This window comes from Psammomys obesus, unplaced genomic scaffold, assembly GCF_907164565.1.
Source record: "Psammomys obesus unplaced genomic scaffold, mPsaObe1.curated_primary_1811, whole genome shotgun sequence".
In the NCBI taxonomy this organism is placed as follows: Eukaryota; Metazoa; Chordata; class Mammalia; order Rodentia; family Muridae; genus Psammomys; species Psammomys obesus.
The window spans coordinates 487,691-511,892 of record NW_026587216.1 but is presented as its reverse complement, the minus strand read 5'-3'; the positions used below and the strand labels follow the sequence as shown (position 1 = coordinate 511,892).

Here is a 24,202-nt window from a genome sequence, read left to right as displayed (position 1 = left end):
GTGCAGTGTGCAGTCCAGGTTGTCCGTTTGCGAAGCTGTCACCTGTGCTGGGGTGGGCATTAGCGATGCAGTTTTCTTTGAGTCATTTCTGCCCATGTAAGTTACCCCAACAAAACTCATCATATCAACGACTTGGACTTCGGTGATGCCCTTACTTTGGTCTGTCCTTGGTTGCCTCTCTGAGGTGAACAGACATTTATTTGTTCGTGCCTCCCTAAGGAACGTCTGTTGCACAACTGCTCTGTGCATCGCCTCAGCATTCAGCTCAGTCTTCCCTACTACAGAAGCCTTCCTGTTTTCTGTCAGACTGATGTGTTTTTAATTTTTTATAGCTTTTTCAAGACAGTGTCCGAAAAAAAAAATCAATGGCCATCTCACTATTATCTATGAATGATTCTCATCTTTTTTTTTTTCTGGATCTGCTTATGTAATGCTGTGATACACTTGTTGACTTTTGTTTTCAGGATGTAGAAGCGTGGTGCAGCACTTAAATGCTACTGTCACATGGCCATTTTTTGAGTACGAATTCAGAGTGCCTGGGGAATGGAATCTAGAAATCAACTTTTTTGGTTTTGGGGGGAGTAGGGAATGTTGAGGCAATTCAGCCCAGCCTGCTCTCCAACCCCTGACCCTCGTTCTGTCTTTGCAGACTTGTACCACCACACACAAGTTAGAAATCCTATCTGCTGTTGTTGTTTATTGGTTTCTGAAAGAGAATTCAGCAATGTTATCTGGGTCACTTTTAGCCTAGGCTCAAGGGATTCTTCCTTTTGGACATCCAGAGGGCAAGGACTGCAGGTACAAATAAAAAGACCCTGTCTCTCCAAGAACTCTGCTTTTAAACAAAAAAGACATCAGATGACCACAAAATTTTTAAATTTTCAAGATCAACTGGTTTACTGACCAGTAACTGAACCTCAAAGTGGCAATAAGTAAAGACAAAGCAAAAGTTTAACTGCTATAGTGATCTAATGCTGAACAGTCAATGACTCGGTGCATTAAATTCTACAGCATCATTGTATTCATGGCCAGAGTCAATGAGAGAACAGAGGGAAGGTGAGTACTGACCAATGAAGGGAGGCCTCTTCAAAGAAGAGCAAGCAAGCGCTAAGCCAGGCACTGGACAAAGTTTTTTTCTGTTTCTTAGAGTTCATGGCTAGGAGTGGCTTCAATGAACTGCACCAAGCTGAAACCGATTTGGGACTTCCAAGATAGAAATTCTATTACTGGATTGATTAAAATTCCCCATGACCTCCATTTAACAATCACTTTAAAAACAGGCAGACAAAAAGTTTGCACAGGGAACGACACCTCCAGGTTTAAATGATATTTCTAAATCACATCTATTTTTCTAAGTTTGGTTCAAATTTAACATCCATTGCTTCCTCTCTGATGATTTCAGCACACTCTGATCTCTTTGCTATAGAGGTCTCAGTCTTGACTCTTTTACTCCATTGCCAACCCTTAGGGACTGAAAAATGCTTATCTCTCTGTATTCTTCCAAATGCTCAACACAGGTGTCACACATGCTAGACAATAAATATCCGCGCTATGCATTTTTTGTACCTGTGTCAGGAGTTCTCGTTAGGACACATGAAAAGCTAACAATGAGAACTCATGAGGTGACACTCACTCCTAGACCTACATGTATGACTCACTTAATGCACACCCATGTGATATAATACTATTGTCATCTTTGTTTATAAAAAATGCATAAACTGAGGCTTATTGATTTTCCAAGCCAGACTAGTTATAGATCCCAGGCCCTTTGGTACCAAGCCATATTTGCTCTCCCTACTCTGCTCAATTAAAAGTGTTACTTAAACAACAACTATATTTGAACAATCAATAAGGAAATGCAGTTCCACAGCATTAATTTTTAAAGTAGGCTAGACTCTGCCATTAAAAAAAAAATCAACTATAAAGCAATCCGAACTAATCTAAACAGTCCCAGGCTGTGGTCATCATCTGCCTGCTATGCCCCACTGACTTTCGATTAGGCTCGGGATTAAATCCTCTGTGATTTTACATTCCCATTGGGAATCACACAGCAAGAGAGGTCCACCCATGGCTATAGCTGTGGAAAAGACACACACGACGGCCTTGAAATTTATGACAAGCCAACTCTTCTAGGAGCCTAGGAAAGGAGTGTGCATCTTAAAAATTACCAAAAGTGTCACCGTCTTTGTTTTCCAAGTCCTCATTCTCATTTGGATAATAAAACAGAAGATACTATTCGTGAAAATAAAATAGGTTCTAGTATTCCTGTAGCCTATAATTAATCTGCACTCAGTCATATCACTGCTTAACCCATTGCTTGGTCTGAAATACTAATGAGGCAAGGACACATGACTCTAGGACAGCACCTAAAGAATAATGGCCTCCATGTTTCTTTTTAAGATACCTTTGATCCTATCAATGAGTGAGAAATGAACAAGTCTCTAATACAAGATTTAGTTGAATTACATCCACCCTTGAAGATGAATAATCAGCATTTAAGAGAATAATTTGATTGAAAAAAGTCAAAGCACAATGCAACTAAAAAACCTAATCCTTCTGAACTGAATTTCATTTTTACACATTTCCCCTTTGTAACTACTCTTCTTTCAACTTGTGCCCATGATCACTTCATTTTTATTATGCTGCCTGCTTCTCTAAAGCTTGGTTTGGGATGCTAGTTGTTACCTTTTAGAAGTCAGGAACCTGAACAACCTATCTCAGATCACTGTATTAAACAAACTTTATCAAGGGTGATTACAAGCCAGATTCAAAGGCTCAACAGGAGAGACACATGTTGTGAGATAATTTTATATACCGAATATGTAAGATCCTTTCCGGCAAGGCATTCCTAGGCATTAGACTCCAATCTGACTGACTTCATAATACTCTTAGACGTTCAGAACTATTGCTTATAGAAAAAGAAATCCATAGCAAGAGAACAGTATACACAGTAGGTTGGATTGCTAACCCCATTTTTATTGCTATGATCACGGTGATTCAAGGAATGTGAGTGAGTGCTTTTGTATCTTTGTTAGGGGTTGGTCTGGTGCTGTGGATTCTATTGCTGAATACTGGCCTCTGATAACTAGTTGCAGTACAGAGGAGTACATGCTCAAGTACACCAGTCTTGTTATGTAAACTTTGCTCTACCTAATTTAAGGTTAGTTGGTTAATAAAAGAGCTGTTTTGTTAATAAAAGCCTGTAACTGGGAAGAGAGGAGTAGGCGGGATTTAGGTTCCCGGGTTTGGGATGAGAAAGAGACCATGAGACTTGAGCAGAGGGAGGACGCAGAAGATTAGCAGGAGAGAAGAAGGTCGAGATGGAGCAGTGTGGACCATAAAGACGTGGCCTGGAGGGCTAGTCTGATGGAACAGAAGGAGCTTAAGCAGGAATAAGTATGGCAGGTAACTTGGGGTATGTAGCTAAGAAATAGCAAAATAGTGTAGAGGGTTGATAGCTGCCCAGTTACTGTGCTTTAAGGCTTTTATAAATCCAAGAGGTGCCTGGGAATTAACGGGGGTAGAGAATCCCACTAGAGTCTAATATCCTATCCCACAACATACCATCACTATTGCTGCTTCGCTTTTGTATGGTCATACTCTGGGCTTTTTAAAAATGAAAAATTTCAAAATTGCTTGCAAAGATGATAACATTCTGACCCAGCAGTGTGTCAAATGCAGAAGGCACCGTGGTCATGTCACAGCCAAAGCCACCATTCATCACCAAGATCAACGTCCAGTTGACAAACAGCATGAGGGAAGAGGAGCTACATATAGCTTCCAGAGCCCTTCAGGAATAGAACTATAACCTGGGTAGGTCCCCTGGGCAAACGGATGTCAGAGTTTAAGCCAGAAAATGATAATGATAGATAAGATTCTCTCAGAGAATCTGGTTTTGGTTTTGGTTATGGTTTGTTTTGTGAGTGTGCGAATACAGCTTATTAATTTATAAAGCTAAATGTGTTTTTTTATACATGTAGGAGGAGAGTCAGTACCCTATAGAATGCTGGGAAGACTGAAGGAGATATCACACACAAAACATTTCACACAGAGATGCCAGAGGAAACGCACAAGGAAATACAGATGAATTGTCTGTCGTTAGCTTTATAGTATCTAATCTTACTACTTCTGACAAGTCGGAACCCCATAAGGAGGCACACAGAAGTCGTGATGTGTAAGATCCTTTACCTATAAATGGGTGTGTAGGCACTGCCCCTGGAAAACAAGACCTGGAGTTATTAGCACAATAAGCTTTATATATCTGACTCACTGGCAATGTCCTGTACCCAGGATATGTGGGCTTTCACAGTTGAGAATATTGAGCACTCATTTATGAATGCACTGAGAATCACTTAAGTGGCTGCTCAAAAAATAACATCATGTGGATTTGACATGACAGCTGTGTTTGCACAGGTGCTTTTAGCAAAAGCAGAACGCTGATTAATTTTTCTCCTTGAAATGGGTTACATTAAATAATTTTACTTGGAGAATGGAGGGAAAAACTACTACCCAGGTCATGGAGCATCATGTTTGAGTTCTTTTTTTTATTATTTATTTTTTCTTCTTCCCTCACGCATTTAGCAGAACACCATCAGTGTAATATAATGCTAACCTGTGTTTATCAGACTCCTTTTATTTTTGGCCCAAGGCTTTCATGGCAGTCACAGAAGATCTTAGAGTCTGATTTTCCTTGAGTCCCCCCCCAGACTCATCTGAAGGCTTCTCTAAGGTTCATATCTAGTAGTCAAAATGAGGCTAGAGAGAGCAGATGGGGTCATTTAATACCCCCACTCAAAGGCATCCTCTACATGCAGGATGATAACAACATTGCTGGCTCCTATATTTGATAGGAATGTCAAACCCCAAAACATTATATCAGGATTTAATCTCCTTTTGATAGAGGAAAAAATGATTTAAACAAGACCAGAAATGGAAGAGGTATTGGTTAGAAAGGAAAGGTTGTTGTTTTTTAAATATACATAATTCCAAAACCTTTGAATTAGGAAGCCACAGTGCTACTGCATTTTCCTCAGATGCCCACAGATGCTCAACATTCTCTCTTCGTCTGGTGAGTGGACCAGCTGGGGGTCATACAATATGCCAGGCACACAACTCCCCTCAAAGTGGAGAGAAGTTTGAATGTTGAGAGAAGTGTCTGAAAACAACTCTATGAAATGGATCCATTCTTTCTGTTTTTTGCTGAACTCCAATAGAAGAAAAAGTGTAACCACACAATAGTAAAATACCTGTTATGTAGTAGAACTGAAAACATTTTCATCTGACTCTAGTTCTGCTTTTTTACTAATCTGGTCACACCATGCAAGTGACATAATGTCTTCAAGCCTCACTTCCTCACCCGCAAGAACGAGGATTATTGTCACTGTCATGGGATGTTTCAGTGTCATCCTGAGACTCTGATTAAGTTCCCATCATTCTTTACCTTCCGTTCTGCCTCCTCTTTTTCATTACACGAATTGCTCCTTGGTTCTTCCTTCCCTTCTGGCTTGCCTGAGGGGGTGGTCGAAGTTGCTCCATCCATTTCTATGTACTCCTGCCAGATTTCATGCATTCCTCTGTGTCTATCTATATTCTACCATGGAACCAGAATCACTTTTGGTTTTTAGTTTTCACTGTTGAGCAGGGAGGGTCAGGTCTGTACTGTGCATATTCTTAACTCAGACACTGAGCCCACACATCTACTGAGATGCTTAGTGAACGTTTGTGGATTTTTTTTTAAACAAACAGCAGATCACTCTGAATGGTAAAAAAAAAAAAAATCAACAAAACAATAAGAAAGGAAGCAAGATCATCTAGTCAGTCTACAAATATGATGGATGATCTTGGTCAGGAGAATACTCTGCATGTAAAATCAATTTACATCCTGGGATCTTGGTACATGTTAACAGGAATCTAATCTAAAACAGAAACCTTAATCTGGTCCTTAAGTGTTTACTTCAAATCATTGAGAATTACACAGCTGCTTTTTATTGGAAACCCTGGGACTTAAAAAACAATGGTGAATCCTGAGGCTTTGTTAAAATAAATAGTTCCCATAAACATGAACGTGGTTGATTTTTTTTAAATTTTAATTTAATTTTATTTTTAATTACACTTTTTTTTTTACTTTGTATCCCCCCTCTAGTTTCCTCCCTCCTCCCTTCCCAATCCTTCCCTTCCTCCCCCTTCTCCATGCATTCCCCTCCCCAAGTCCATTGGTAGGGGAAGGTTTCTTTTTCTTCCTTCTGATCCTAGTCTGTTAGGTCTCCTCAGGAGTGGCTGCATTATCTTCCTCTGTGGCCTGGTAAGGCTGCTCCCCCCTCAGGGGGAGGTGATCAAAGAGCAGGCCAGTCAGTTCATGTCAGAAGCAGTCCCTGTTCCCATTACTATGGAACCCACTTAGACACTGAATTGCCATGGGTTACATCTGTGCAGGATACCTCCCTGCATGGTACTTGGTTGGAGTATGAGTCTCAGGAAAGACCCCTGTGTTCAAATTTTTTGGTTCTGTTGCTCTCCTTGTGGGCCTCCTGTCCTCTCCAGATTTTACTGTTTCCCACTTCTTTCCTAAGATTCCCTGCACTCTGCCCAAAATTTGGCTGTAAGTCTCAACATCTGCTCTAATAGTCTGCAGGGCAGAGCCTTTCAGAGGCCCTCTGTGGGAGTTTCCTAACTTGGTTCCTGTTTACTTCTTCTGATGTCCATCCTCTTTGTCTTTCGAAATGGGGATTGAGCATTTTAGCCAGAGTCCTCCCTCTAGATTAGTTTCTTTAGGTGTACAGAGTGTAGTAGGATTATCCTATATTATATGTCTATATGAGTGAGTATATACCATGTGTGTCTTTCTGCTTCTGGGATAGCTCACTCAGGATGATCCTTTCCAGTTCCCACCATTTACCTGCAAAATTCATGATTTCCTTGTTTTTCATTGCTGAGTAATATTCCACCCTGAGATTTCACCTTACACCTATCAGAATGACCAAGATCAAAAACTCAAGGGACAACACATGCTGGAGAGGTTGTGGAGAAAGGGGAACCCTCCTCCACTGCTGGTGGGATGTAAACTTGAACAACCACTCTCGAAATCAGTCTGGTGCTTTCTCAGACAACTAGGAAAAGCACTTCCTCAAGATCCAGCTATACCACTCCAAGGCATATATCCAAAAGAGGCTCAAGTACACAACAAGGACATTTGCTCAACCATGTTCATAGCAGCTTTATTTGTAACAGCCAGAAGCTGGAAACAACCCAGATGCCCCTCAACTGAAGAATGGATACAGAATTTGTGGTACATCTACACGATTTTTTTTTTTAACATCAGTAATTGGGCCAGGTCCTTAAGCACAGTTTTACTTGGAATAAGAAAAACCTTGATTTGAATCAAGCTTTAAACCAGTGTGTGACTATTGAAAAGTAACTGTATTTCCCCAACTCTCAATCTTGCTGTGAAATGACTGATAAGATCACCCCAAGGGCAATAATGAGGATGTCATGGGAAAGGGTGTGACAGAGCAAGCAGCTCTCAGCTGGGCTCAGACGCACAAGCACTGACCCCTCAACACATGCGTTCTCTCTGGTAAGTGTTTTTCCCTGTTGTAAATATTATGTCTGTTAAGTGCCACCAAATGTTCAATGCATTTTTGGAAAGCAACATCTTCCCAACAGTATGACTTTTAAACAGGAGCTTCAGGAATTTGCTCATGCAAACATTAATTATGGCTTTACCCAATTTTTATATGAATATCAGCTTTGAGCTACGTTGTCATAAGCATACAAGCTGCTCCTTATTATGGAATAAATTGTGTCCTGCTTAATTCATTTGTTGTGATAGTATTTGGAGGTAAAGGCTTTGGGGAGACATTATGTTTTAAGAAGATGGTGAGGGTGGGGCTCACAGATGAGATTGGAATTATTAGGAGAGGAGATTCCAGAATGCTTGCTGCCTTTCAGTCATGAGAGAAGAGAGACCCTGGCAAGCCAAGGAGGGTCCTTTCTCCACTCTGACCACGTCAGCACCCTGATGTCAGTCTTGCAGCCTCCAGAGGTGTGGAGAAATACACTTCTGCGGGGTAAACTGCCCAGCTTTTAGTACTTTAGTAGTGCCGCAAAGCTGGCACTATGCAAAGGCCTCCATGTACTGTCTATGTAACGTCATCTTAGTTAAAAGTCCAATGTCTACATAAACTGACCTAAAGGGGTAAGATACTCATGAGAAGTAATATACATCTTTAACAGTATAATAATACAGGTCTCCTATTTCAGACATACAAGTACTATGCACACCTGTAAGGAAAACATGCTTAATTCAGGAAATCACTTATATCATCATACATCAATTTAATTCATTGGGTTGAGTGCCTGGTGTGTGCTAAGCAGAACACTAAGAACTAGTGTACAAAGATTAACAAAGTATACTCTTATTTTTATTGAACCCACAGCCCCACAGTAAAGAAAAACACAAAGAAAACAATTAATGTGATATTTGCTTAAGATTATAACAATATTAAATCTGCCCTTATGATTTAAGAATTATCCTTCCATAAAACCATCCAGACCCTAATTCTGACCTCTGAGTTCAAGGCCAGCCTAGTTTACATAGTAAGTTCCAGGCTAGCCATGGCTATATAGTGAGATCCTATATCAAAAACAAACAAACACAAAGCCCCTGTTACAATATAATGTGGAGAAATGACTGAAAAAGACAACTGTCATTGACTGACCTCTGGCCTTCATGTACACATGAAGCCACGAACTCACATGCACTCACACTTACAAATACACACACACACACAGCAAATAAAATATATACAGACATAGGTTTTTACCTCAAAGTCAAATACATTAAGAACATTAAGGGTAAAAAAAAAAAAAAAAAAAAAACCACCATAATTTTTCAAGTTTAGCTTCTGTCAATTTAAATGAAAACAGCCATTTGGTTCAACATATGCTGATTTTGTAAAATTCGGAAATAGACTTTCCCAGCAATATGCCTCGGGGAAAATAAAATGTGTGGGCGGGCTGATTCACTATATTAAAAGGAAGTTTATAGCTGATGTTTGATTACACTCCTGAAGTGGGGAGGAGAAAAAAGAGGTAATAATAAGGAAATCACAAGTACTTTTTTTTTTAATTTAATATCTTGGAAGTAAAGATCTCTGATCTGAGTACCTGATTCAAATTAGTAGTTAAAACATAAATAAACATAAAGAAAGGAAAGAAGCAAGAATGAGATTCCAAGAATAACGACTTTATCTGAACAGGCAGCTACTGGGATCTGAAATCCCAGGCCTGGTTCAAGTCTGGGCTTCGATGCCCATGAGCTATGTGTTGATGGGAAGGGTTTCCTTGGAGGCTGAGATTACTCAGTAGCTGCATTCAAAAAAACGGGCCTCTTTCCAAAGGTACTTCTGAGATTTGACGTATAAGGCATGATATGGATAACTTAGGGAAGACTCTCAATATTTGGGAGCTGACAATAATAATAATAACGGGAAGGACACAGGAAGGAAGGTAGTTTGCAAGCATATGATTGGTTCCATGAAAGCAGAACGTTGTTTGGTTCTCCTTTCACTTTCACTAGTCTGTGAGTAAATACTGTGGCACCTGCAATGCATCCTGAACGATTCTTGGATGTTACAAGTGTTTGGCTTTTGTTTTGTTTTGTTTTCACTTTTTCCAGTCAATCAAGTCATTATCCTTAGTTGACAGATGAGGAAACTGAGGCATAGACATAGTAAATTCCCTATTCTAAGTCACACAGCTCGGAAGTGATGAAATGAGAACTAAACACAAGAATATAGAACACAAATCAAACATAAAAGGACATGATGCACAAAAGCACAGCTCCTGTGTGCTTCTATCCAAGGCTGAATGGCCCCAAGCAAAGCCTGTTCTGGTGGATACTGAATTTCCTTCTCCTTCTCTTCTTTCGAAGATTCAAATGCACAATCGTTAGAAGTTTTGCACTGACTGGGCAGGTGCATAACTGGATGTTCTTTGTGTGATGGGTCAGTTCCATGCCTTGCTCTTGGACTCTGTGGCTCACACTGATGGTTTGGCCACGGACATAGATGTCTTAATATTTATAGGGAAACATGCTGTGGCTAGCTAGTGCACCCAGTTATACCACATAAGGTTGTGTTTGTAGCATTATCCTCTGCACATCCTCTGTAGATGTGACTAATGGTTGGCATTTAATTTGTTCCCTCACACATATTTTAACAATGAAAGATTTAAAGTGAATGGCTGTAGTTGATACCAGCATTACATTGTGGAATTATCAGTATTATAAATACATACATCAATTACTTTTACTATTAGGAAGGTAAAAATTATTAAATACTTCATATATATCTAAATCTACATTTTATAATATGCATGAACCAATGATGTTGGTAACAGTTTCATTTTTATAAGTTTGACATTAGATAGATACAGATACAAAGAGAGACAGACACATAGAGAAAAAGAGGGGAGGATCACAGAGAGAGAGAGAGAGAGAGAGAGAGAGAGAAAGCATCAGAGAGATAGAGCATTAGGATAGCATTAATATTAATCCAGGAAGCAGTTTGGCTGAATATATGGCCCTGCCTAGATTGCATGGATTTTACTAGTGGGATTTTCTGAAATATCCTCTTCACTGTTGACTGCACCCAACCTTCCAAACACAAAATCTACAATACCATCCCTTCTCCTGGACAAAGGATTTACCAGTACAAGTACAAAGGAGAAAGTTTCATTCAGCTCCCATTGACTTGATTTAATGAAATATCTTTTGTGACATTTATGCTTTAAAAAATGTTTAATCTATGATTTCATGAAACAAGACATGAGTATTTCTTTTAAAATGACTTCACTTGACATACTAAACCTAATAACCTAATAAGTCACAGTTTTTTAAATCAATAGTTTAAAGAGCGGAATACAGGAAGGTATATGGCCCATTCCAAATACATTTTCTAATGGAATCCTTAATGCAATGACATACCTTTCCCTCTTGGTATATTTTAATCACCCTCAGATGTGACACTGTAATGAATCTAGAGGGCCTGGAGAGATGGCTCAGCAGTTCAGAGCACTGGCTGCTCTTCTAGAGAACCAGAGAACCGGGTTTTAGTTTAAGGAGGTCTCGGGTCCTCTTATGGCCTCTATGGGCACTGCATTCCAATAGTGCAAAGACACATATAGCAAAAACAGTCACACACTTAAAATAAGCATACATCTTAAACAAACAAACAAAAAAGTTAATCTCAGTATTAAGCTACCAACATTTACCTCACATTGTGGCTTAAAATAAAAATAAATCTTTAAAAAAAAAAAAAAAACAGATCAATCTAGAAACTCAGCTTTAAGCCACCACCGTTTATCTCAGATTTGTTTGGATCAGTGGCTACACACAGGTAGCTCTTGATTATTATATACTTTATTCTAGACTGAATTTCAACTATATAATCAAAGTGAAAAGACAGGCATTTGGATATTTAAAAATGTATATGTGTATCATATTTCATAGTTACATGTTTAATAGAAGAAGGTCAAAAGACATTTTCAAGATAAAAGATTCACTGTTTAATTAATAATTTAGCATCTTAACAAAGGCCATGGGGGGGAGGGGCGAGAATGATAAATGTGTGCAAAGCAGAAGAATGTAATGAAAGATCAAGAAAGGGGACGATTCTTTTAATTACTACATCTGCAGGTCATTATCAGAAAGCGGATGAAAGAGGAGAAAAGAGAACAGCCCAGCCTAGACTGTTTGGGAGGTTCTTGCAGTACAGCTGATAGTAAACTCACTGACACAAAGCTCCAGCCTTTATTTTAATCTCTGTATACAGTGGAATAGTTAGGGAGCAGAAAGCAAGCAAGAGACATTAATTAACATCGTTTTTTTTTTTTTTTCCTGCAAGTTCCCAATGCCTTTGGGAGACAATTTTCCTACAAAAATCTGAAAACCCAAAGTGCCAAATGAAATTTATTTTTATGCAAAAATTTACCTTCCTGTTTTGTTTTGTTTTTTTCTTCTTTCTTTCTCTCTCCTTTCTCTCTTTAAGAATCATTGCCCTGGTGTATTGATACAAGACCTTTGTGAAAACCTGCATTTCTGATAATGCTAAATTTATTCATAGAGTGCAAACCACAATTTTTCTCGCTTAGGTACATACTCAACAGAAATGTGTGTGTGTTTCATAGAAAATGGATACTAGGATAGGGGATTACTTTGCAATGCCCCCGAACCTAGACACTGTTCAGATTGATTTCCACAACAAAATGAAAAAAATAAACTTTAGTCTACTCCGGCAATGCGTATGAATGATGGTGCCAGTCAGTCCTTAACAAAAGGAGGAAATTGTTGCTAACAGAGTTTCGTCACAGGATTCCACCCACACGGGCCACAGCAGGAGGCCGAGCAGAAATGACAGAGGACCTTGGTAACCAGGAAAGGGGGGGGGTAGTTGGGAGAGAACAGGTGGGGCTCTCGGGTGGGCAAGGGAGTTGTTAACATTTCTTCTTGTTCTTGGATGCGGTCACCCGAGCACGAGGAATCATGTGTGCAGTGTGTAAAAAGCTTCCTGCATGTGTGCTCTGCTGCAACACGGAATAAGGAAGAAAAAGGAATCCCTGACACACATAAACGTGCTGCCATAAGGCAGCTACCCACCAGCTTCCCAGGCAAGCGCAGCATGAGGCTTCTTTTGTTTTTGTTTTTGTTTTCCCTAAAACCTAAAAGGCTGCTAAAATTTTTTCGAGGATGAAAATAAGATCGGAATGAAACTCAGAGCCGATCTTAGAATTGCTAATAGTGCTGTCCCTGAAAACAAATCACTTGTCACTGCCCTTCAGGAAAAATGCCATTGCTAATGCTGGAAATTAATTGGTAGAAATCTAATGTCAAATTAGAACAATCTGTATCATTCTGTATGATCTGATTTTAAACTAGGGCTTTAACTTACATATTTTATTTCCCATGCCATTTTGGTAAAGGTTTAAAGTTCAGGGAGGTGTCATATAATTCTTAAGCTATCGAGATGTTTTGAAGAAACACCGCATTGTCAGAGGATCTGGCCTCGTGTTGAGCCTCCTGGTCACTCTGAAAGTAATTACATTGATGATTGCACAGGAAGTCCTTTTCTTCATAGGCGTATAGTTAGATTATACCTCCCAGCCTCCTTTGAAGTTCGACACAGCCACTTGATTGTTATTCTGTCTCCTAGAAACGCTCTCCAATTCAGATATCTCAAATAGATACGTGTTCAAGTTCAAGATGTCAAGGCTTCTACTACCCAGAACCCCTGAAAACTAGGTAGATAAGGTCTTGCATTTGCATCATTAAATATTTTTGTTGCAAACATTAGTTGTTGTTGTTTTTCCCCAAATCACATTTACTGGTAACATTTGGGAGACTGAAAAATAAAATTGGCAATACTTTGTGTTCAGTAAAACAGGGCCTTATTTTGGGCTTTCTTATATAACCCCCAGCCTCACTGGAAGAGAGGAGACACTTTAGCAAAAGCAAGGCATTGTTTTTATAGTGTAAACCAGCAGTGTTAGAAAAGAAAGAGTGCAGTACCTTATTTTGTTCTTAAGATGGACAGGGTTGAAAGTAAGCCAGGGATAGACAACAAAGGAGGGATCCTGTATGGAGTAATAAGGCACCTTGAGGAGGAGTAGGTACTTTCCGAATTTTTCTGGACTCCAAGGCATTGCCCCGCTTCTCAGAAAGTAAAGTGTCTGAGATAGAGTAATGATGTCTGCATCCTTTCATTTGTGGTAGAATAGGCGAGCCTGATTCTGGGCAGAGAAAGTAGGGGTCTCCTTTTCACAAAACAGAAGTCAAGTTAATGACAAGAGATTTCCCTCTTCAGCTTTCTACTATCCATAAACAGACATGTGGTCTTCATCCTCAGATCAACTTCCCGTGACATCAAAGGCTAACTCAAAAGGTAAGAAGAACATACATCCTCCATATACACTTTTTTCATACAATTCCAACAACAACAACAACAAAAAAAAAAAAAAAAAAAAAAAAAAAAAAACACATCTCAAACCTTAACAGTGAGCCCCTACAAAGCACCAGGAATCCTTCTCAGCAGCCTTGGTACATGGGACAACTGTGACCAGCAAGAGACAGCAGCAGGATGCAGAACAGACAGCCTTAAAGAAAGATAGCATGAGAGTTTGCCTTGCTCCAGAGTGATAGGTCCCAATTCATACTACAGTGCAGACCCAGTAACGCAATCCTCTCAACCCAATCCATGTTCAGCCAGAAAGCGTCCGAAGTGAGCAAGCTGGAAGAGAGAAGTAGAGTAGCCACGTTCTGTCTCACCGAGGAGAGACGCAAGGACCAAGCAGTCACAAAGCAATGGCGGACAAAAAAAAAAAAAAAAAAAATGAACTTAAGAAAAGTCCAGGCAGGCATTTAAAATCTGTTTCTGCCTCAAAGAAAGTGGATTTTTCCAATCTGAATGATGTGCTTTCAGTAATGCCAGTTAGTAGTTGAGAAAGATACACCAAAATGTTAAGTTTAAAACACAATTACTTCAATTATAAACTTTCACCTTTTAAACTTTGTACTCATGAAATAATGTAAGGTCTTTATCCTCTAACCTAAGTCCAGCTTCAAGATTCATTTAACAAGTTATTTAAGACCAGAAAGAGCTTGGTGGCAGGTGTCCACCAGAGAATCCCCTGATTCTCTGAATCATTTTCAGAATGAATCCATTCAGAATGAATCATTTCAGAACTGAATCCATTTTCAGTTCTGACCTAGCTACAAACAGTTTTTAAATCTGACCAGTGGATACTTTCTGCGACTTTCAGAATTAGGAATTTAAAAACAGAGGTTGTACTTCAGTTATTTCAGTTATGTGCCTCCTAGACTGTGAGTGAACTATGCAGAAGTCGCAACATCGCAGAAAATGACCACTTACTAATCTTAATTTATTATTCTTAAAACTGGAACCCTAATGTCATTGTTTATAGGTAATAACCTTGTTCTTTGAAAACTCTTATTACATTGCTTTCCTTTTTTTTTTAATTTACTAATTGTTTTTCAACCTTATTAAATTTAGCAGTGTCCAGGATTCACAGTACCCAATCTATTCCTCCTGGTCCTCAGTAACAGGCTCAGTTACAACATAAACTCTCCAGCCTTTTATAAAGCCAAGGGTAATTATGTCACAAAAGGATATAAGCAGTGGCCTCCCAGGAAACCCTTGTTTCCCTGCCCTTCCTGTTTCCTTTCAGATCTTTTCACCACCTCACTTGGAATGAGGCGATAGGAGTAAAAGAGCAGTCACAGGAGCCGTGGATGTGAGATGAGGAACGACGAGGCAGGCACAAGTGCTGGGGGTGACAGGAACGGAAGGCTGAGTCTCCATTTCTAAACACCTTTCTTCACAAGGTGGATAAAACCCTCACGGCTGAGTTTGTGTCTGTCTGTCTGATAAGAATGACCTTTTAGTGTTTTCACAGTGAAGTCTCCCCAGCACACCTGATGTCTTTGCTAAACCTGAACGTTCTAGAGGAGGGAGGCAACAGCAACAGTGGGAGATGCCTTTCCTCCTACTGTGCATCACATGGAGACACACTAATTTAGCTTTTACCAAAGAGAATTTTTCTTCCAGTCACTTAGAAAGCATTTTAAAAGTAACATACACAAATTACCTCCCTTAGAAATGAGGGTGGGGAGCAGAAATATTTGTGTGTACCTAATTTAATGTTTGCTTCCCTTTCCTAAGCTATTAATTCATTTGGCATAAAATGTGATATAATTTAATGCTGCTCTTGTATTTTTTTTTTTTTTTTTTGCACAGTGGTTGACATGCTAATGTGTACAAAGAATTTTGTCCAGCATGGATGCATTGACTAAATCCCAGTCTTTGCAAATACTCACACTCAGTAAACTTGCTGACCATTTCCAAAACCTGTCCAGATAGGTCACCGCTGTGAACACATCACCACAGGGTCTGCTGGGCAAGCTGCCTCCCCGATTTTCAAGTAACAATGAGTATGTATTACTTAGTCATATCTACGCATGCTCTGTCATTCTCTGGTAACTCACTATACAATGTGAGTTTCAACAAAAGTTGCCACCTCTTCCTATGTTGGATGTTATCCAAAGATGAAAATGAGCTCTATGATTAACCCAACCTTCGGAACTTGTACCACCATTTATGCTAGTATTTTTACCAAAAGCTATCTTTTACAGTTTTACTTTATCAAACTGCATTGTGGTTTTAAAAGTCAAAGGGCACATACACACACAGAGAGAATTTCCTTTCTATCAAAAGGGGTTTGTTTTCACTAGGAAGCTTTTTTGGATTCATTGAGCAACTGAATTCACAAGTTGACAAAACCTCACCATAAAGACTTAACTGAAAGAGGCATGGAAAAATTCTGACCTTTGGAGTCTAATTCCCAGATTAGGTTTTCCATTACTTCTCCACCTCCCATTAAATGCTGGCAATGTTTTGTATCAGCTTTCAGATTGAGGCAAAGCAGCTAAAAGCAAAATCTTGTGTTTTTGACCAAGAGTTGTTCAGAATTAATTAATAAAATTGGTTTAAGGAAGGTTTTCTTCTAATCCCTTTTGGACGGATGTAAAGCAAGGACCCGTTTAAGTCACTAAGTAAGATCATTCATTATGTAAATATGACCTTTAAACTCATATCACATCTATAAGGCGAATAATATATCCATGAATAATTGAAAATGGACAGCATTTAATATTTATTAAGTGCCTTTTATACGGATTTGAGTTAAGGAAATCCATTCCATGGAGTCAGGGCTGATATTCATTTAATGATGTAGGTGGCGTTTCTGTTTGATGAGGAAAGTTTTCTGTAAGAATGTGAACTGGAAATTCCACAGTGGTCGTTTCAAAATGGATGGGTCACAGTCGTGTTTTCAAAATACTCCCGTGGTAAGTTGCTTTGAGGAAAAGAACCATTTTGTACAGACATCACCTTTCCCATGACACAATTAGAAACTTAAGCTGCAGGTACGAGTGAGTGAAAGATGGGGAAAGTCCTCCCATTGTGCTAAAATACACACAAAAGGAAAGGTCAAGCTCTTGACAGAGGGGACAGAGCCAGTATCTAGAATGGTTTTCTTAGAGAAGACATTCGGGAGTGAGAACAAGCTAGTGACACAGATACAATGAGTTCCAGTGCTCCTAGATCCTAAATAGGAGTATATTTGTTCTAAGAAAGAACTGAAATTTTTTGAGATTGATGTATTTCTGCTTATTCTACTTAAATGCATTACGGTGTTTTTTTATTTATTTTTTTAATATTAAAAGAGAGCTTTGGAACTGAGGGGAAGCTTCTAATTGGTAACATGCTTGCTGTTCAAATGTAAGGACATCGAATCTCCATACATACATATACATGTATGTATGTGTATGTATATTAAGAGGCTTGTTGGGAAGAATAGCTTGTGGGAGGGAGTAGGAGGGGATAAGAGAAGTAAAGACGCTTAAAAATAGCAAATAATAAATGAAATATTTAAAAATGTGAAAAAAAACTCTAGCATGTTCACAGTAGCTCAAACATACCAGTAAAACTTTTGAAACATCCCACATATCTGATATTTGGACAGTACTTATTAAAAAGGTAGGCTTGTAATTGCTTTGAATGTCTCTTATTTGTATTTTTAACAGCCTTCACACATTTAATATAAGAGTGTCACTTTTGCCATCAGAAACATCCCTATTTACACAAATTTTTACCACAGCGCATGCATAATATGATAGAAAAATGTTAATATATATGTATTCGCCTGTGGGTTTCTCACAACTAGAAATAACTAAGAGAACGCTTTAAACTTGTTACCTTCTTTAACGTTCTCTCTGGTGAATAAAATGTGGGTGTGTAGTAGCAGCTGCTCACTGTGGCTCCGTTGGGTGACACAGTCTGGTAACTTTAACAACATTCCATAAGGCTGAAGCTTCTGAAACAGCCTTCTGGAAGGGCAAGGCATTGGAGAGAGTCTGCTTTTTAAAAACGTCAAATCCTCTTTCGTGAAGATTCTGGCTTATATGGTATATTGGAGTCCTTCACTTTTACCAGAAAAAAAAAAAGTGAAAATGAAGACAGGATAGACAGGATACCTAAAATACTGGCCTAGAATCATCTCTAAAGACAAACAAAAACTGTGACTCTTCAGGTTCCCTACTGTCTCTGCATTGTCACCACCTAGGAGGTGACAGAGGTAACAAGCAGAATTCTGGGTCACTCAAACAAGCCATACTACTGTGAAACACTATTTTAGATGTAAGACATTGGTCATATAACAATTAAATTTTAAGAATTCTCAGAACTGCAAAGCACACTGTTAGTCCTAGCTGTAAACTCCAATTTTCTGCTACTAGATTATGACCAAAAGATTTTTACATAGCATATGTTCAAATACATCAATATCCACAAATCTTCCCTGGTGTTTTGCTGCTGAGCCAGTGCTTAATTCATGGAGTAGGATGTTGCCATTTTTATAGCAAATACAAATAAATATGCCATATATACACATATGAATCTCTGTGTGGCTGGTAAGATAAAAACATGTATGACATAGAATCTAATTTCCTTGTCTCGTGTAACCCACCCACTCTTCCAAAGGCAGAATTAAACATAACTTTGTCAAAACATTTATTTTTATGCAGAAAATACAGTGTCTTATGTTTCTGCAGTTCATGTTATAAATGAAATTCTCATTATATTTTGCTACTTGTCTGAAAGAGATCCTATTTTTATGCAATGTTTTGTTTCAAACATGTCTCTCACTTTTTCTTTCTCTATCTCTTTGTGTGTGTGTGTGTATACATGCATAGACTGTAGGGAATAAAAGTAAATATCTCAAAGTTATGCAACCATGCTGAGCCATATGTGGGACATATGCTGGCAAAGCATTTGTCATATGCCATTTTTTTTCTTTTTTTTTTTGTACAGGACAATAAAATACAAGAATGACAATAAATTTTGTGTACAGGAAAATAAAGTACAAAAAATGAAATTCATTTTGCCCACATTAGAGTGAGAAATACAACACGGGACCATTTGTCCATTATAATAAAAAAATAACAGTAAATTGCATTCAGTGCAAACAAGGCAACAGGCATGATTAGTAGCACACACACACACACACACACACACGTACATCTACCTACACAAAAACACATACAAAGAATTGGAGAGAGGAACACTGCCGATTCTAGTTTCAGCCTTATCATTTTTTGAGTCTGAGCTCAATAGTTATACTATCATCTATGCCTCTCACATATCTGACGTACCAAGGTCTGAAGTACAAGGATGTATTTTGTGCAAGGCTATCTTTAACACATCTCTCAAATATTCTATGCTATTAAAATAATGTTGCATCATTTATGTTCACCCCAACCCCCACGCTCACTCTTTTAGACTTTCCAATCTGTATGTGCAACAGCACACAACCTTAAATAAATTCCAGAATGGACAGAAGGCTCACTAGGTCAGCGCATCTGCCACTGAGTTTGATTCCCAGAACATACGTGGTAGAAGAACAGAACCATTCCTCGCAAACGGCCATCTGACTATCACATCCGTGTTGTGTCATGCCCACCCACATGTGCACAAATACATTCACAGGATAAACAAATGACCGAAAAAAAGCCATAAAATTAAATGAACCCTAAACCAAGAGTAGCTTTGAAGTATTTCCAAATTTTCAGTGACTAAAACTAAAATTTTACCAAAAACCAAAACAGAATAAAGACGGAGTTTAGACTAATTTTTACTTCAAAAACACTTTCTGATGGATAGACAAGTAAAGGTATTTTTAACCTACTTTGCATCAGAAACCCGTGGAAAATATTAAATGGCATATACCAAACTAAGAAAACTACTTTTGCCAAAAATAGAGAGGAAGGAAAAGCTATTGTCCTCATAGGAAGGTAGAATATTAACATACAATTCACAGAGGAAGGAGAACACCAGTGCACAGGGCAGGGGGAAATCTGTGGCCTCAGTGTTAAACAACTGGTACAAACCTTACTATTCAGTGAATTAATCTGACAAACTTTCATTACCTATGAAAACCTTGGTATTTGGTGGACCGGGGACTGTGGCAGTTTAGCACACTGTGGCTGCACTGTTAGCAGCTTCCGGAGAACAGAGCACAATGTCTCTTACAGTGCTCCTTAACACTGATTCATATTTCTAAGAATCTACGCCAAAGCAACAGCCTAGAACTGATCTTCAAGGATGCTTGTTTTAGGATCACTAAAAACGCAAGTCAAGCATCCAATATGAAGGAGGATGCTTGATAAAGGAGGCAGGCATTGAATTCTATTACAAAAGCTTATAGAGCAGTATAGACAGGGTAGGCTGAAACGAAGGAAATACTACTTTAAACTATTAATTGAATCAATCTAAAATGTTTTACTGGAAGTTGTAGGTTTGAGTCCTAATTATTTTGACACTTAAAGCTGCATTACACGATTTCTTCTTTATATACTCTCTCAAATAAGAATCAGTAGGTCATTAGGGAAGACTGTGCATGAGTAATTTGTAAGGGAGGAAATGCTATAATACTGTTGTTGTTCTGGGACTGGAGAACGAATTCAACCATAAATGATTCAGAGCCTCAATATCTGCTGGCCCATTTTTCTGTGCTAAGTATAGAAATTTATTAGCTCTCTGGGCTTTCCAAATGCATAGCCCCCTAACATTCATTCTTTGTTTTATAAAGCCCACTATTTATTTTCAATAATGATAAAATAGCCCACTTTCCTGTGTTTACTGGCACAGCCATCAACTTCTTTCTATTGATATTTTATTCTAAAATAGAAGATATTGGGGGGAGGGAAACTTTCACTGTGTTTTTCAACAGTCCAGACATACTCACAAACTTTTACGTTTTAAGCCCATTTGTAGCTTGAAATGGTGGTCTAATTCTGGCATTTAGATATTAATGCATTGGCCCATGTCTCAAAACAATGAATGGATGTCATATGAGGCTATGCAAATGATGACACAGTTCACCAGATGAGCACAGCAACAATACTGGGATTAAATAAGATTTCTATTGTTTTTCAGTTTAAAAGAGACATACAATCAGCTAACAGCCAGGGGTCACTTCTGTGCAGCATCCTCCTGTGATCATCTAGGTGGTAAAAACACACCATTTTGCACTGGGAAGAACATCAGAAATCAACAGCCTACTTCAGATTTAGGGAAGTTGAACTCATATGGATTCAGACAATCTTCCTGAGGTCACTCAGCCAGCTAGTGGCAGAGAAGGAACCATGACAAAATTCTAGAGCTGTAGTAGTCCATTCCTTTATAACTGTTTCTTTCAGGCTTGGGAACCTGGTATACATCCAAGCTGGCTGTATGATATGAAATGTGGAATGGTTTCTTTGTATGCCAAATCTGGAGTCCAAACAAGAGGGAAAAAACTGTGTACTGAGTGGAGATGTTGAATGGAAAGACTAGGTTTCTTCAGTCTCACACCTGGGTTTACCACTGGTCTGCATCACATAACCATGTAAAGGTCCAACTTTGCCCAAAACGCAAGGCCTTGGGCATTCTAACGAGTAATCTGGACCTCAATTTTGTCATCTAATCAAAACTCAGGCCTCCTTGTCCCTATGTCACTAGGTAGTTGATATGTTTTCCCCTGCGTTCTCATTCTCTCTCTTTTTTTAAATCATTTTCCTCTCCTGTTTTGGTTTTAGCTCTTTGTCAAGGCATTGCATTCATATTATAGACATTTCTGCAACTGTAGAACTAAGATCAATGGATGTGCCTTACTCTTGCTATGACTGTCACCATGCATGAACAGTTAGGGGTTTTGTTATAATGTATTCACTAAAAAAGACCACACAGCCCTGTGGGGAACTGGTGTAGGAAATCTCTGTTGGGTATTGGTTTTATATTTCATGAATTTTCTTTCAGAGAACTTGATGATTTCTCCCTTTCAAGCCATTGGGGAATAAAAACTTTAAATTAGTGACACAAAGCTTGCTAACTAGTCTCCAAAGAGCCATCTCTATGTGTCTAGTTTCTTTCCAGATCAGCAGCCTAAAATTACATTGTTCAAACCTTCCACAGTTCATAAAATAAGTAAGATACTGGGAAAGAAAAGGCAGCCTAGGGGAATATTGTGTAGTGGTGTGTCGTTTTAGCACAATGGTTTATTCCAGTAGCCATTTGATTTTTAATGCTTAAAAATTCCTTAATTTTTAATGCTTAAAAATTCCTTAAGAATTCCTAATCTCAGCGGTTGTTGTTTCTTTTTTAAAGCATAAGGATCAAGAATCTGGCCCAACCATCTCAGGAATACACAGAAAGCAAGTGCTTAGCCCTAGCAGGACCTATACCCACCATTAATACATAGCTTACTGTGCATTAACGTCTTAGTATTACTAATATTCTTGACATCTTATTGACAACTGCGGCAACCATATTTCAGCACATACTACAGTACTCACTCAACTATAAAAAATTTTAAGTCCTAAGAATGATCAAATGTTAGCACAAAAGAAAAGTTTTTAAACCTTCTGGTACTTCATGTCCATTGATTTGCGGGAGAAAAAAAAAACAGTATTCAAAAGCATTGTTATCCGATCTTCAGACAACTCCAGTTTCTGAATTACTACTGTCCTTCCAGCCGTATCACCAGAAGGTAAGTATCATTTCCCACTGAGATAAGGGCTTTAGATCGCTGTGTTGGGGATGAAGACTGTCCAGGATTTTCAATTCAGTAGAAGACCTTTTTTCAGATAATGCTGGAGAAAAGGTTGCAGCAGCTTGTAATATTCCAAATATTTTAGAATACAGAGAAGTAAAAATGTTCAAATATTTACACAAAATTTCTGGAGTCCAGATGCAAGTCACAAACTGGTCAAAGGAGAATAGATGTACCCAGAGATAGTCATATCAAGTGAATTAAGCCAGTCTTGAAAGACAAGGTCATATTCTCTCCCAGTGATGGGTCTTAGCATTTATGTAGACATCTAAAGTCATGTATGTGCACACAGCATGAACTATAAGGGCCTAGGGGGACAAGCAGAGCTGATGGAAGTGAGAAGAAAAGGGAGCTTCACAGGTCTTGGGAAGACTGTACTCAATATATTAAATGTACTTGTACAAAAAAACTTTAAATAATAAACATTTTAAGGAAAATAAAACACATACAATATCACTAATAAAAAAATATTAAAACCACAATCAGACCTTTTTCAAACAGATGGATAGGCAGTGGGCGGAGAGTAATTACTGTAGGAGAGAGAAAGGACAGAGAGTGAGGGAGGAAGGAAGTGAATAAAATCAAGAAGAGTGCTAATGAGGACTTAGAAATATTGGAAGCTTCTGCACTGTTGGGAGAATTACAAAAGAGTGAGACCACTGTTGGCACTTTCTGGAAGTTCCTGAAAAATAACAATACTATCATATCACACAGAAATGCTACTTGGAGGCATATCTCCAACACAGTGGAAAGCAAGGCCTCAAAGAGCTGTCTGGCTGGCGGTGTGGTGCACACCTTTAATCCAAGCACTCAGGAGGCAGAGGCCAGCCTGGTCTACAGAGTGAGTTCCAGTAGACTATGTCTTTCATATCAGTTCCCACCACATCCAGAAGGGAGAAGCCACACAATCCCTTCCTGCCAGCAGGAAGGACATAGAAAATGTGGGGCAGACATCAAGGGGGGCCATTACTCAGCTTTAAGAAGAAAACCCAGTCACACAGAGGGAGTATTAACCATAACACAAAGTTAGGTCAGTGACACAAAATCAAGACCTGTGATTCCACTTCTGTGAAGTCTTTAAAACACTGACATTCAGAATGTTAGGAAGTGGAATGATGTTTACCAGTGGCTGAAGAAGAGTAAAGGGCAAAGGGCCTAGAGTTTCAGTCTTATCCAAAGAAGTTTGCTGCCAGTCTATCACAAAGCAATGAGAATATGCTTGCTACGACTGAATTATGCACTTAAAGAGTTAAGATGGCTAAATCTATGCTCTGTTCTGTGACACATTTTTTCAAAATGTGGCATAATGATTTGGGAGTCCCAGAATTGATTGTAACTCTAGCTCCAGGGGATCTAACAACTTCTTCTGGCCTCCTTGGCTTACACACACACACACACACACACACACACACACACACACACACACACACACATAAATAAATCTTTAAAATTTTTGTTTAAAATTTTTTAAAAATTTATTTAA

At 38.7% G+C, this 24,202-nt stretch overlaps 1 protein-coding gene across 1 annotated transcript in view; it reads right to left on the bottom strand.

Annotated features, from left to right (window-relative positions):
- Pde4d (phosphodiesterase 4D) overlaps positions 1-24,202 on the bottom strand; it is a 678,798-nt gene that overhangs the window by 632,661 nt on the left and 21,935 nt on the right. The window lies entirely within an intron of this gene.